The sequence below is a fragment of the Mustela nigripes genome, chromosome X (assembly GCF_022355385.1).
Source record: "Mustela nigripes isolate SB6536 chromosome X, MUSNIG.SB6536, whole genome shotgun sequence".
In the NCBI taxonomy this organism is placed as follows: domain Eukaryota; kingdom Metazoa; phylum Chordata; class Mammalia; order Carnivora; family Mustelidae; genus Mustela; species Mustela nigripes.
This window is the reverse complement of record NC_081575.1, coordinates 89287575-89303429: the sequence shown is the minus strand read 5'-3', so window position 1 is coordinate 89303429 and position 15855 is coordinate 89287575. Positions and strand designations below refer to the sequence as shown.

General features: G+C 51.5%; 1 long non-coding RNA gene across 1 annotated transcript in view; it reads right to left on the bottom strand.

The window, feature by feature from the left end:
* LOC132007382 (uncharacterized) overlaps nucleotides 1-15855 on the bottom strand; it is a 52184-nt gene that overhangs the window by 23859 nt on the left and 12470 nt on the right. The gene's annotated exons all lie outside the window — the stretch shown is intronic.

The following is a 15855-nucleotide window of genomic DNA, read 5'->3' as shown; positions in this document are numbered from 1 at the left end:
TTGCCTTTCCTCCTTCTTACTGGCTGGAATGCAGTCATGATGGCTGGAGCTGAAGCAGGGATTGTGGTCCATGAAGTGACCCTGGGAACCAAGGCCCTCCCTGGTGGACTGGGCTAGCTGGAAACCTCCTCGGGGAGACGGAAGAGAAAAGAGTGTCTCCTAAGGTCCATAGGCCAGGAGGAACAGAGAAGTAGGCCACATCAGCTAGCAGGACCCCAGCTGCTCAAAAAAGGAGGCAGTGTCTGCCTAAGAAGAATACTGACTTCAGCAGGCAGTGGGGAGCCACGGAAGGCTTGGTGAACAGAGGAGCAGCAAGATAAGCACAGGCCCTGGGAGCCGGGCCACGCTCAGCGAGCTGGTGAATCAGAAGAGGGAAGACCATGCACGGGGCTGCTGATCAGGGCCACCAAAGGAATCCAGAAAAGAGAGGAGGAGGGCTGTGCTGGACTGAAAGTCACCAGACCTAAGTGACGCTGCTGTCTGCATGTGTGCAAATCACAACTTACTATTTCTTTTCTTTTCTTTCTTTCTTTTTTTTTTTTTTTTTTTGGCAACTTAGTATTTCTGAGCCCCACCCCATACCTAGGACTGCTCCAGTTTCCTCCAGTATCCCAAAGAGCCAGTGAGGTTTCCATTCTGAGGTTACTGGCCCAGGGGCCTGAAATCACCAGGGAACCTGATGCCCGAGGCTGCTTTGGCCTCTCAAGCAGAGTTCTGGCAGAATCCGCACATTAGCCTACCACAGTTGGGAGAGAAGGTGTGCCCCCAGAAAATGCCACCACCGGGACTGTGGACGGGGCCCAAAAGATCTGGAGCTCCTGGCTTTCCTGGCTTTACAAACCGCCCCCCCCCCAACCCCCCCCCCCCAGGCCTGAACATTCAGTACGCTCAATGGTGAGGAATCGAATAAAACAAACCAACAACAAAAAGAGGAGGGGACCATTCCCACGCCAGCTCACAGACATAATGTGGGTCAAAAGAAGCCAGACACAGAAGGGGGCACAATGCTTGCGTGTGACCAGCTCTGTCGGTGGAGCGTGCGACTGCTGATCTTGGGGTTGCAAGTTCAAGTAAAATAAAATCCTTTAAAATTAAAAAAAAGAAGAAGAAGAAGAAAAGGGGGACAACGCATTCCATCTTGCGGTTAAAAAGCAGGCAATCCATCTCCGGTGAGAGAGGTCAGGCTAGTGGTCGTCTCTGGAGGAGTTGGGGAGTGGGGATGGGGAGGTTCTAACTGGGAGGGGCATTACAGGACTTTCTGGAGCGATGGGGAAGTTCTGTATCTTGACCTGAAATGATAGAGGCATGTGGACATAACGTAAAACTCCATCAAGGTGCCAGCTTATCTGGTTGGATGCTCTTCCTTCTATCCATCGCATACTTCAAGGAAAAAAGACAAAATACAAAAAGGCAAGAGACTCCCCTGAGGGGAAGGGGGAGTCGGTAGCCCAAGTGATCCAAGCCCCATGCAGAAGCTGCAGCCACCCAGCCGAGCTCTGCCAGGCCCCTCCGTCTATTAGCGTGGCTCTCCTCGGCTGCAATGTAATTAGGGGAAAACAATGTCTGCGGCCCAGATGCCACTGCGGAAGTGACCAGGAGGAAGAGCGGGGGAGGGGGCCGGCCCGCGGGAGCAGCAACAGCAGACGCCAGGCAGAGCCCGAGGAGCCTCGCCAGCCAAACCTCCCCAGGCCAGGCCAGCAGCTCAGGGAAACTCTGTCCCCGGGAGCAGAGGAGCCCCAGCCTTGCAAGGGAGGGCGAGCTGGGAACCCTGCTGTCGTCCGCTCTCCTGCCACTCCGCTGAGGCGGCGACACAGGACAAGACGTGTTTAAACATAAATAAACGGGAGCAGCAAAAGGAAAGAGAGAGAACAAAGGCGAGGGAGGTGGGGGAGGAAGGCAAACAAGACGGCTGGAAAGCAAGCCAGTCTCTTGCTGTCATCTGGAGGGCTCCAGGACTGTCTGTCCAGACACACCTCCAGGCTGTGGATGCAAGGGAGAAGGCGGGCACCCCACAAAGTGCCAGACTGAGGCAACCCCCAGTTGCCCAAATGCTCCAACCCCCATCTGTCCCCTCAACTGTTATTTCAAGACGGCTCCTGCCAGTCACAGGGGTCCCGGACGCCAGCCATTTCCGCCCTGCTGTCCTGCCCCACCCCGCCCCGTGGAGCCTTGGGGCAGTCCTCACGTGTCCGATATAGGGACTATTTCACCCACAAAACTGCTAAGCCTGGGAACTTTGTGGTTTTGGGCTTGCCAATGATGAGAAGTACCTCCAGATCTGGCAGCTCCAGAAAAAATCAAAATTTCATATATCGATGGGCTAGTTTTAGATTTTCCCCCCAGAGCAGACCCAGAGACAGGGGTTTGGGTCACAGGTAGTTTATCTGGGGGGTGATCCCAGGAATCACCTGGGAGGGGAGGAGCCGGTGAATCATGCTTTGTTTTACTGAGTGGGTTTCCTGCTGCAGGCTACTGGGGAGTGATCCTGCTGGGGACCCTCTCAGGGAGACTGTATGGAAGGAGCCTCCAGATTGTCTTCTCAAGGGGCAAGGGAGCCAGGAATATGTATCCATCCACCTCCATCCCTCATTGGAAGAGGGTCACCCCTGAGTTATTAATTCCCGCCCTTTTAGAACAACCTCCCCTCCCACCCACCTCCCACCCACCACCCACCCATGCACACGTGTGCACACACAAGCACACACACACATGCACACACACAGTCCATGCATGGTCCTAAAGCCAGAGAAGACCTCAAGCAGAAAGATACAGGAAGCCACTGGCCTGTAAGGAAACAGTCTGTCATGACCTCCAGCATGGGCCAGCAGGTCATCATCAGCACCTGCTACATTTGGTCACCATATAGAGGAGCTATGCTCTGCCGCTCTGAGATGCCAAAAGCAACCCCCAAGTTTGCCCACTGCACTGCAAACAACAAAAACCCACGTCAAAATAGATGAAACAAACAAACAATTGGGAATTTACTGACATAACGGGTGAGTCCAGAGAGAGGGGTGGCTTCAGGCATAGCTGGATCCAGGGGCTCAAGGGACTCCACAGCTCTGCCTCCCTTCATGGTTTGCCTTGACCTGACTCCATAGACAGGCAGGCCCACTAATCCCATAGAACGAGAGCCACGGCCTCCTGGCTTAACAAGCCTGGCAGAAAGAAAGAACAGCCCTCCCCAGTGGCTCTGGCAGAGATGCCCTGGGGGAGATTTTGATTGGCCTGGCTCGAATCACATGCACATTTCTTACCAAATCACCACAGTCAGGGGAATAAGCCATTCTGATAGGCCAGGCCAAGGACCCATGTTCCATGCCTAATGCCACAAGAGAGTGGGCCACTATGATTGACAGCCCCTTGTGCTACAAGGAATGGGACATGGGCCATTTCACAAAAAAAAAGGCCCCCACAGAAGAGTGACTTGCCAAAGGCTATGCAATTCATCAGATGCAAGGCCAGGACCTTGACCTAGTTGCTTTCTTCCCAAGCAAAGGCAGCCTGTTATCAATGAAGAGACATGGAGTGGGTGTCCCAACAAACAAGCTTCTTGTGTCATCTTGACCAAAGGTCTTAGCCTCTCTGAGCCTCGGTGTTCTCACCTATAAAATGGGACAAATAATCCTTGCACGCAGGATGGTCGAGATGACCCGACGGCATCTGGAAAATACTCAGCATGGATGCCCGCTGTATTACTTGTCCTATTCCAAAGCCACACGTCTTTGTTTTCCAGCTTCTGACATTCTTAAAAGCCAGGAGGAAAAAAGAAAGGCATCGATGAAGTCTTGGCAGCTTTCAAAAGACATTCTGAAGGACAAGGAGTGGTGTCTGTATCTACTGCTACGTAAAAAACGACCTCGAAACGCAGTGGCTGAAAACCACACACATCTATTATCTCAGAGTTTCTGTGCGCAGGAGGCTTCGGTCCTCACCACGTGGCAGCTGGCTTCCCCCTCGAGGGGAAGAGTGTCAAAGAACGTGTGGACTTCGCTTTCAAAGCACCACAGCGTCCAATCCAGGGTGGAGTTTCCACCAGCTGTTTCCTCTCCTTCCCTAAGGCCTGCCCGGCTGGGATCCCGACCCCTCCCCCCCAACCCCCGCATGGGTCCCGTTCTCCATGAAAGCAAGTTGCAGAAGCAGACGTGGCTTGTTTCAGAAGTGACCACATAGGTCATGCGAAAGAATAAAGAGACAGGCGCTGCATAGTGTTTGCACTGCTGCCCTTGGGTGTCTAATGAGCGAGGGCCTGTTGGGACTGCATTTTGCACCAAAAGTCAGGAGTTCCTCTCAGCTTTTAGTGCCCATTGTTGTGCTCTCACAGGACAAAGGCCACTGCACTGCCTGGTGGCTACAGTGGCCCCTGCCAGCGGCTGGGCTCGGAGGGAGAAGCAGACTCTCCGCTGAGCAGGGAGCCTGACACGGAGCTTGGGACTCCATCTCAGGACCCTGAGATCATGACGTGAGCAGAAGGCAGGTGCTTCACCCACTGAACCACCCTGCGCTTGTTTTCATATAAATGCAACATTAACCGCAACTTCAAATCAAATACAATTGATCCTCCAGGAAGCCGGGCCACCCTGACCCCTCTGGTCCCAAGTGTCCTGTCCCCCCTGAGAGACGGCAGCGTGTACAGACCTCCAAATGAAATCACAGATGAAAGCCCCCAACCAGTAGCTGCTCCTCCTGCTCCCACGACCTGAGCCCCACCCAATTCCTGGGGGGGAGGTACCCCCCCCAACTCTGCACTACACTGAGGCAGGAAGGGGGAGAAAAGGGTGGGGATGGGGACTTCTCCCACCTTACTGCGGCACTCACATTCCCCTCCCTCAGCTCCCTCCCCGCCACCCCTGCCCCACATCAGCCCAGAACAGAACTCTGTACTTTCTGGAACTGATCGCAGCCAGCTGCCACCGACGCCTGAGAGGAAGGGGTTAAAAACATCTTTCATCTCTCAGCAGCGCCTTTATATAGCCTACGTGTGACTCTGAATGGTTATGGCTTTATATAGAGCGCGCTCTGTGCGGAGGGAGAAACCGCCATAGTTAAGGGAACAAAGACGGTTCTAGTCTAACGACCTGCTTTTATTTGTAGGGACCGCATCTCCAAGGGCGGCCTTCAGGTGACATCTGCCACGACGACGAGTGGGCGGCTGGAGAATTACACCAATAAACACCGGAGATGCAAATGTAAGAGGGATAAGAACAGACGCAAATAAACCCAAGCCACTCCTGTTTATTGTTTCTGGGAGGAAAAAAAAAAAGAGAGAGAGAGAGAAGAAATCACACGTTTCCTTTTGGATGTTTTCACACATAGCCGAACCTTCAAATGTCAACTTTTGCAGAGTGTTTGACCTAAAAATAGTATAATTTCTGTGTCATTTGAAAAGCTGTTTAAAATGACAGACTTGAGCCTGATTTTTCAAACATACGTCTTGGAGGAGAGACTGAAGTTGCATGATTTAGGGCACCATCTCTGAGAGAAGCCGCTAGGCCTTCATTTTGCTAAAATGTACCTGTTCCTGTGGTTTCTCATTGGTAAAATTCTGCTTGGGGGTGAGTGGCGCAGGGTTTCCTCTTCGTGCCTTGGTGATTAAGAGAAAGGTGGGGTGGGGGAGGCATGGCAGCTTAGGAGAGGCAGAGGGAGTAGCAGTCATGTCCTGGAGGGTTCCCCACACTTTCGCCTGGTAGATTAGCGCCAGCGCCAGCTTCCTCCACTCGCTCTGGGGAATGGAAGGCCACAGACCTGCCTTTATACTGGCGAGTTCTCCAAATGAGCAAAGCCAGGAGTTCCAACCCAACCCACCTTGCCGGGCCAGAGGATGTCACAAGCACCCTGGCAGGCAGGCTGCCAGAAGCTCGTGGTTTGTTTAGACAGCGCAGGTCATTCCTGTCCACACCCCAAGCTGACGCAGCTTTATAAACACAGAGCACAGAATGCAGTCTGTAAAGTAACCCGGGTCAGAGATACACACTGCCGATGGGGCAGGGCACAGCGCCGTGGACAGGTTCCGGAGTGAGGGGTCCAACCAGTTCTGCTCAGAGACAGGCACACTTCGCCACCGCTGGAAGGACCCCCGGCTTGACACAAAATATGCCAAGCACCGGTGTCCCTCCCCAGGACGGTGGTAAGCCAGGAGAGGCAGTCACCGTACTTGAAAACCACTCCAAATGTGATCCTTAATCCCAATGTATCAAGGCAGGGGCAGGCTGGACTCCTGTTGGCAGCCCCACAATCCTTGGGAGCCCCAAACAGGGAGGCAGGAGCCCCAGGTTAAAACCTTACACTGCTGGTAACTGGCTGTGTGACTTCGAGCAAGTCACTTAACCTTTCTGGACCTCCAACATCTCAATACGAGAATTAAGCTGGCTTCCAAAAGTCTGATCGTTCTGCTGGCTCCTCGATTCACATTCATGAAATGTATGAATGAACAACAGAATTCGTGTATAACTGGCCCACAACGGGGACCCCAAACCTGAGCCACCTCTGCCCTGGGTTCAGCCTCACATCTGCATCCCTTCCCATCGTCTACAACTTCCTGAGAGCCTCTCATTGTGGAAAAGGTAAGCGCTTGAAAAATGCTTCCTACGAATGTGAATTCACAGACACATTTTCAACGCTCCAGCGCCCAAGCCTCCCCCTCCCCCCACAACCCCTCCCCACCCCACCCCCCACCTGGAGCATTTACCCAAGGCCATGCTCTCTGGGGTTTCTCCAGCCCACTTGGGCAATCCAGCCTCTGCTTCCCGAGCTAGAGCCCCAGGGAGCCGCAGGAAGCCCCAGGGAGCCCCAGCCCACGAGCTGCTCCACCAACCACGCTAGAGAAACAAACCTGCCGCCCTCTCTCTCCTTGCACTTCACCAGTGGGTTCGTTTCAAAGCCTGTGGGTGGATTTCAATGAGAACAACATGAAAACATGGGCGGATTCTTTTCTCTCTAAAAGAAAAAACCTGGAACAATAAGCTGAAGTAATAACAAGGCAGAATGTGGACATCTGCTCCCCGCCCTGCACGACTCCCCAGCTCACTCCTCTCCAACCTTGTCACCCCACCCCCCACCAGGCACAGATTGCCAAAAAGTCCAAATTAATTCACCTGTGTTGACTAGGCATCATTACCTGCTGATGTGGGGCTTGCTACTTACTTGTTCATTTATTAAACTAGAATGTGGTATGCCCTCCCTAGGTGCAGGGTGCTGCATGTTGGGGGGCTGTGTGAGGCTTCATTTTGAACATGGCTTTAAGGAAGACTGCAGTCTAATGGAGGCGCTTAGACAAGCCCATTAATAACTATGATACAGGGAGAAACGAGGCAAGGCATAAGTGTTGGAAGTGCTGGAGAAGCAAAAAAGAACATTGGTTTGTGGGGGGGAGGCTGGAAGTGATGGGCAGGAAGGCTCCATGGAGGAGGTGGCACCTCACCTGGGCATTAAAGTCTGGGTGAGATTGCACAAGCATGGCTGGAAGGGCAAGTCTCTGGACAGAGTGAGGAAGGGGACAGAGGTGGCAGATGCTAGTGACAGGGGTCCCCTTATCATCCACATTCAGTATGAGCCTGTGGGGACCACAGCAGAAAAGGCCAGAAAAGTGGACAGCAGAGGACCCAAAGCATGTAGAAAGACTCTGGAGTTTGGAGTCTATTTAGTAGGGAGAGGGAACTACAGAAGGCTTCTTTGCCAGGGAGTGTAGATAGTCACTTGTCTCTCTTCCTCTCAGATCCATTCCCTGCCCTTCTCCTGTTCTGCTTGGCATGGCAGGGAACTACATTTCCCAGGTTGCCTTGCACCTGTCCTCTAGCTCCTTTCAGCCAATGAGAGAGATCGGGGGGCAGGAAGAGGGAGAAGCCAGGGTATTTCTCCCCACTCTATGCCAGCATCAGTTGCTTCTCCAGCATCTTCTCTGTGGTTCCAGCTCCTATTAGCTTCTAGGTTCCTGCCACACTCCCTCTCCTGTTGTCCCTCTAGCCCTGGGGAGGCCAGCAGCTACCTGATGTTACTAATCTCTGGGTTGCTAATCTCTGTGCTACCTCACTATACCCTGTTCAGCTTTCCAGCTCCTCCACTTGTCTGTGAAGCCAGTTACCTGGATTAAATTCCTATGTTTAAATACCTAGAGTGGTTCTGTTTTCTTGGTTAGACCCTCACTAATACTGGGTAATTGGAACTGATTTGGCTTCAGAAGACACGTTGGCTGCAGAGGACCCCATTCAACAGGTTTTCCGATCATCTCCCAGGAGAAGGATGAGGAAGGCCTGAAGAAGAGTGGTGGCAGGAGAAAAGACAAGGGAAAAGATGTTCAGAGAACCCCAGAAGAGGTGCCGCAGCTGGACCTCCCAGAGGAATGTGGTGGGGGGGGGGGGTCCGAAGGTGACGCTGATCCTCTGCTTGGGCACCCGGGGAAATGGCCAGGGGACCCACAGAGATGGGAGGGTCGGGGGAGAAGCTGAACTGGAGAGGAGCTGATGAGCTGGACTTTCCTTTATTCTTTTTCTCCTTTTTTTATTGCTTTTTTTCTTTAACTAATCCATGCACTTGGCTGTTGGGCTTTTCCTCATTGATTTTGGATTGAGGAGATTGATGGAGTAGACCTCTAAGGGAGAGAGCCCCCGGAGACAGAAGCAGGAGGCAGAGCACACCTTGGGACCAGGAGAAGGGCTGAGCCCGAGTTGGGGGCACACAGGGAAGCAGGGAGGGGACACTCAGGAGCATGGAGAGGCCCACGGAAAGTGGAGGGCCTGAGTGCTGAGCAGGGGGCCAGAGGGTTGGGGTGGGGAGAGCAGCAGGACGGGGCACACAGGCCAACGGGGCCTGCAGGAAGCAGGGTCAGATGCACACTGTAGGTCACGACGTGGGGGCAGTGAGCACAGAAGGGTGGGTGACAACAATCCAGCAGAGAGAGGAGAGGGAAGGCTGGGGAAGGCTTGCTGGTGGCTGAGGCAGATTTGAGCCTGTGGGAAAGGACCCAGTGAAGAGCAAGGACCCAAAGGGCCAGAGTGAGAGCATCCATTCATTCCCTGAACAACTTTTGCCCACGTGGCTGACCATGCTGAGCACTGTGTTGAGCTCTGGGGACAGAGCAGTGAATGACAGCAGTGAAAAGTCCCGGCTGGCTCAGAGCTTCCATGTGAATGAGGGGAAATAGACAATACACAAAAACACTTCAGATATGATACCCTGCAGATGATGGTAGAAGCTACAGAGCAGGGCGGAGGTGGGGAGGTAAGTGCAGGAAACAGGACAGAAGGACCGGCTGTTGTCGTTTCAACAGCATGTTAGGGAAGGGATTGCTGGGAAGGAGAAGAAAGGAGGTAAGGAAACAAGCCAGGAAGATAGCTGGAGGAAGAACATGCCAGGCAGGAGGAACAGTCAGTGCAAATGTCCTGAGGTCAGAGTGTGCCTGGTGTGTTCCAGGAAGGATGAGGAGGCTAAGGTGGCTGGAGTAGGGAGAGGAGGAGGGGGTGTGGTAACAGGATATGAGGTGAGGGAGGTAGGAAGAGGGGCCAACCAGGGAGACCTGGTCAATCAGAACAAGAACTGGAACTTTTATCTCAGCAAAATGGGGAGCCACAGAAGAGCGCTGAGCTGGAATGTGATGTGGTCAGGCTGAGAGTATGGACTGAGGAAGGGAGGTGAGCGATCTGAAGACTGGGAGACTATAGTGGCAAACTGCCTTCCTGTGGGAACCACCGCCCCTGAGGGCAAGCCAGGGCATGCGTCCTGGGAGACAGATGGCTTCCCTGGGGGCAGGTAGGAAGGGGCTGGGGCCCAGGAGTATCTTAAGCCTTTGCCATGACTGGGGTCAGGGTATGCCAGTGCGCTGGGATTTGACGGCACACAACAGGTGCTTCCCACCCCACAAACGGTCCTCAAGTGCCATGCTCACAGTTCCACAGTACAAAGTATTAACGAACCTCCTGGCACCTCTCCCTTTCCCAGAGGCCTTAAGCTGGGGTCTTTACTGTTCATCCTCAGTGTCCACTTGACAGGGTGGGAACCATGAGCATCCAGCCCTCCGGACTCTTCTGCTCCCAGAACTCCCCTGCGCTGAGGTGAGGCCTGCCTTCACACCCTCCCCTAGGTCTCCAGGCTCCTTACTGACCTGTCAGAGAGGCTACCCACAGACCAGGACATCCTGATGCACTACCCACAGGTTGGCCCAGCCCCAGGCACCATCCTCTTTCCCTGTATACCATCCACCCGTGCTTGTGGTGGGCCTCACTGGAAAAAGCTCTCACCCTCCACTCCTAACATGGCCTGCCTCTGGGAAGGCCCTGACTTCTACAAACCTCTGGCCAGCAATGGAACCCACAGAGCCAGGATGTCAGCATGTTAGGGAAGAAAAGAGCTCATCTATCCTTGGCTGGCTGTGTTTCACTCTAGAGCTTCAGCCTAACCTCTTCTCCCAGTCTCTTTGGGCATCCATAAGAGTGTATATGTCTGTGTCCATGTACACAGACCTACTAGACACCTCCTTTAGAAGAGTGGCTCTTGGGGCACCTGGGTTGCTCGGTGGGTTGAAGCCTCTGCCTTCGGCTCAGGTCATGATCCCAGGGTTCTGGGATCGAGCCCTACATCGGGCTCTCTGCTCAGCAGGAAGCCTGCTTCCCCCTCTCTCTCTGCCTGCCTCTCTGTCTACTTGTGATCTCTCTCTCTGCCAAATAAATAAATAAAATCTTAAAAAAAAAAAAAAAAAAAAAAAGAAGAAGAGTGGCTCTTCACAACCTGGGACAGCAGTTTCCCCTCAAAACTCTGAGAAGAACAACAGTCCCTAGTAGGTACTCAACAGCACTAATCGGGGGCCATGTTGGAATAGGCAGCCATGTTGGAACTGGTGGCCGTATTGAAAAGGGTAATTCTGAAAACAGACACTGAGATCTCCACTGTGGACCCAAAGGTCTTTGTAAAAATGGGGCTGCTGCTCTCCATCCTCACAACCCCAAACTCTCAGGCTTGGGGACCCCAGATATATTTGGCTGGGTATGGAAGGCACCACTGTTGGCTTTAGAATCTGTTGCTAAATCCTCCAAAATAATAAAGTTTAGTCTCCCTACTCGCCTTATGAAAGTTGACACTTTTTGTACTCTACGTAAAGTTGAGCGTTAAAAATAATAGCTTTTGTGTTGGAGTACACACTTTCAATATGCATTCTCCACGCTTCAGGATAAAATATATGACCATTAAGTCACTATAATAAGTTGAAAAACACAATTACTGCTTTCACATCCTGTGTGGGTTGCTAATCATCTTGCTATTATCCTGACATTATGGTCAAAAGCTATCGCTTTTAAAGTTATTGGGACAGAATGTGCCCAACATCATGGTTTTCTGAAAGGGAAGACAGAAAGGGGGAGACTATGATTTTATTGGGGTGGCTGTAATGTCTTTTCAACCTTCTTATTATGGAGAATTCCAGACATAGGCAAAAATCGAGAGAATCCAATAAGGAACTGTCGAGAAGCAGCAGCAGCCTCACCAGCCTGCAAACCCAGGCCCACTCTCTGTCGTCTCCGGCCCCAGACACCACAGACTTCACCCGCCTGGTCCTGGGTTTTGTTAAGAGCGTAGCTGCAGATTATTGTCAAGGGGTGAAACCTCTGTCCGTAGCCATCCCTCTCTACTGCAGGGAAACCAAGAGATGAACTTCAGCCCATCCAATCCCCAGGAGGCTTCAGTTTCCAGACCCGGGCCACCTGGACCTTACAGCAGCCTGGACAGAAGGTGTGTCTGCGGCATAATGAGGGCCAGAGAGGGAAACAGGGATGGAGGCCTGCATGCAAGGCCTCGCTCAAGTGCCCGCCCAGATCCGGGCTGCCCGTGGGAAAAACACTCCATCTGTAAGACATGACCTTTGGAAAAGAGCTCATCTGATCCCATCATTTAATATCAGCTTAAAATTATTCATGGGGCGTTCTTCAGCCCTCAGGAGCGAGGACAGACCGTCTTGCAAGCTCCAGCTCCGAGGGTCTGCCCCCCCCCCCACGACATCCCCCCCAGCCCTCATCACACGCACGTGCTGAAGGGGAGAGGCCCCGACTGGGACCCGCACTCCAGGTCCCTAGTGATCTCTTCGTCGGGAACACACAAATCCCTTCCTACCAGCTATACAACCCCTGATCGGTGAAAAGTCAGCTTGTGGGGGCACCTGGGTGGCCCAGTCGTTAAGCGTCTGCCTTTGGCTTGGGTCATGATCCCAGGGTCCTAGGATCGAGCCCCACATCAGGTTCCCTGCTCTGTGGGAAGCCTGCTTCTTCCACTCCCCCTGCTTGTGTTCCCTCTTTCACTGTGTCTCTCTGTCAAATAAACAAATAAAATCTTAAAAAAAAAAGTAAAGTCAGCTTTTGTCACCTCCTCCTGGCAGGCTTTAATGGAATCCCCAACAAAAGCCAGCCTCTGTGCTCCTAGAGCATGCTATCTTGCTTATCACGGAATCATTTCCTCTCAACAAATATGCACAGGTTTTCTACTGTGTTTTAGGTATGGTGCTAGCCACTAGTGATATGAAAGTGGAAGGAAAAAATATCAATAGGCACATCCCCTCCCTGGCATCCAGGCAGGTTTGCAACTGCTTCAACCAATAAAATTCCAAAGTAGGCAAGAGAAGGCCACAGAGTTTCTGCTTGGTTCCCACAAATGCTCATGCTGGAGCCCTGAACAGCCATGTGAGGAGTCTAACTAGCCCGAGGCCACCATGCTGTGAGAAAGCCCAAACAGCGAGAGAAGCCCCATGTCTGTGCTCTGGCCAGCTGTCCCAGATGAACCAAGGCTTTGAGTCACCCCAGCACAGGTGCCAAAATCCTCCAGAAAAGTCCAGGGCCAAGTGGCCGGTCACCACCAGGCTTTATGTCTTCTCAGCGGAGACTGCAGTCACAGTGGAACAGAAGCAAGCGTTTTGTGCCCTGACTGTACTCCTAACTCCTAGAGCCCGTGAGTGTAATAAAGTCCTCATTTCAGGCTCCTAACTTTTGCAGTGGTTCGTTATGCAGCAGGAGTAGCAGAAACACCGAGTTGTGAACAATGAGAAATGACAGACAGGCAAAGAGCTGGGCGTGAAGAGCCCAGCACATACAAATGTCCTGAGGCGAGACCAGGCTTGGCCTCTTGAGAAATAAGAAGCCCCTTATCACAGGCTGTGTAGAAGAGTCAGCATTTTATTCTAAGTGTTACAGGAAGTCATTTGGGGGGTTTGAGCAGGTCAGAAACAAGCTGATGTATGCTTTAAAAAGACTCTGCAAACATGCCAAGTGTTGCTAACATATGGAGCAACTGGAACTCTTGTCCACTGCTGATGGGAGCCTACATCTTCTAAGAAAGAAATGCCATTTTGGGGGTCAGGCAAATTGTCCAGTGTGGTCCCCAGAAGACCCTGGCTGTGAGGGGCAGGCTACCATCCCCAGCTACTCCCTCAGCTCTGTCCCAGTGCTCGTGGTGCTTCTCCCACTTCCCTCAGAACCTCCAAACTTCCCCCCCCCAGGCCATCAGTGGGGCCAAGTGGTCTGCCTTTCCCTCACCTTCCCGCCTTCCCCCACACCTTCTCCCTCACCAGTAGCCCAGGTGAGTAGCTTCGACCTTCACCTCTCGGCTTTGGTTGCTCACCTGGACTATGGCAATAGTCTCCTCCTGAGTCTGCCTGCTTCTACCCTTATGCATTTCCTGGTCTCCGTACAGCAGCCTGGGGGAGTTCTGTAAATAACCTTGTATTTGAAGCAAAATGTTCACAAAGAACAGTGCCCATGTCATAAGCGTATGCCTTGGCAGCATCTCGCAAAACGAACTTATACTCATGTCGTCAGACTCCCAATCAAGAAGCCAAGGAACATGACTGGCAGTCCAAAAGCCACCTGTGGCCTCTTCCAGTGACTACCCCGCGTCCCCAAGGGTAACCATTGTCCTAGCTTCCAACAGCCTAAATTAGTTCAGCCTGTCAATTTATTGACCCATTCTACTGCTAATAGGCACTTGTGTAGTTTTTGAGTTATTTTGTTTATTTGTTTGTTTGTCTGTTTTATAGGTAGGGCTGTAATCATATATTGCCCCTGAGGGAAACTTTCTTGAGGCATAAGGTGACACATGGCAGAAAAGAGCCAAGAGACTGGCAGATAAATGGAGTTGGAGCCCTGATCACATCACACCTGAAGTCCATCCAACTGTCACATTAGTCAGTTACTGAAATCATTATATCCCTTTATTGTTGAAGCCAGGTTGAACTGGATTTTTCATCATGTGCAGTGGAAATCATTCTAACTGCTTCATTAGGCTAAGAAGGAAATGGCCTTGAGGAGGTGGAAGGAATGCTGCAAAAGCATATATAGGATTGGCAGATGTGAAGAGCCTTCGATCAAGGCAAACAGGAAAAAGGGTATGTGGGTTCATTCCAAGACCAGAGCACCACTAGGAAGGGTGAAAATTTGAATTATAGTTTAAATATTCACCCCCATCCCTCTCCCTCTGTGGTTTAGAGTATACTACTGCCTCTCCCCAGTTGATGGTGTGCTGGACCACGTGATTTTGTTTGGCCAATGAGATGTTGGCAAATTCTGTGAGAAAGGACTTAAAATGTGCTGGGGTGGCCAAGTTTGGCCTCTTGTGCTTCTGTCGTCACCATGAGAAAAAGGTGCTCCAGGTAGCCCAACGGTCCGACAAGGATACACACGGTGCAGATCTGAATCCAACCTGAATGCTGTAGATCTGGGGAGTGGTTTGTTACACAGCAGGATTACAATAGCTGACTGATACATAAGGCAAGAGGAAGGATCTAGAAGAACAGGAGAAATTCACCTAGGAGGGTAGATTCGTTTGCTAGGGCTGCTGGAACAAAGTTACCACACACTGTGTGGCTTAAATAACAGAAATGTATTATTTCACAGTTCTGGAAGCTAGAAGTTTGGTCTCAGAGTCAGCAGGGTTGGTTCCTTCTGAGAGCTGTGAGGGAATGTGTTCCAGGCCTCTTGGCTTGTAGAAGGCCATCTTCTCCCTATGTGTTCACATCCTCTTCACCCTGTGTGTGTCTGTCTCTACCCAAATTTCCTCTCTCTATGAGAACACCAGGCATATTGGATTGGGGACCCACCCTAATAACCTCACTTTAACCTGATGACCTATATAAAAACCCATTTCCAGGGGCGCCTGGGTAGCTCAGAGTCTGCCTTCGGCTCGGGTCATGATCCCACGGTCCTAGGATCAAGCCCTGCATCGGGCTCCCTGCTCAGCGGGAAGCCTGCTTCTCCCTCTCCTGCTTCCCCTGCTTGTGTTCCCTCTCTCACTGTCTCTCTCTCTGTCAAATAAATAAATAAAATCTTCAAAAGAAAAATAGAAAATATAAGAACAAATAAAGAAAACTAAATCAACCATATGTCCAGACATAAGCACTGGTAACAATTTTATGTCTTTTCTGTCCACCTTTTATACCTTTTTTTTTTTTTTTTACTAATGAGATTCTATTGAATATACAGTACAAAGCATTATAGAACAATCAGTTCTCCAAAAACGTGATGTTACCATTCTATTTTGCTTCCCTCACTTTTTTTTTTTTCTAATTTAACAATATCATGTAACCGCTGTGGAAAATTTAGAAACTACCAGAAAAGCACAGAAAAAGAAATATAAATGACCTCTAATTGCAAGCCAAGGATTTGCCACGGGTAGCAAAGCCCCATGTTCCTTTTCAGAATTGTTTTTCTGCACACATTGCGCAGCAATGGTTTCTGATAAGATCACCCCACCACATTCCCAGGTACTCTCTACCCAGAAGGGGGAAAGGTATTTCTGGTGGGACCTCTCCCCCAACTCCCCCCCCAAGCTGCTGAACTCGAAGGGCAGCCTCTGGGGTGGGAAGGCTCCGTGGGGGTCTGGCTAGAGGCG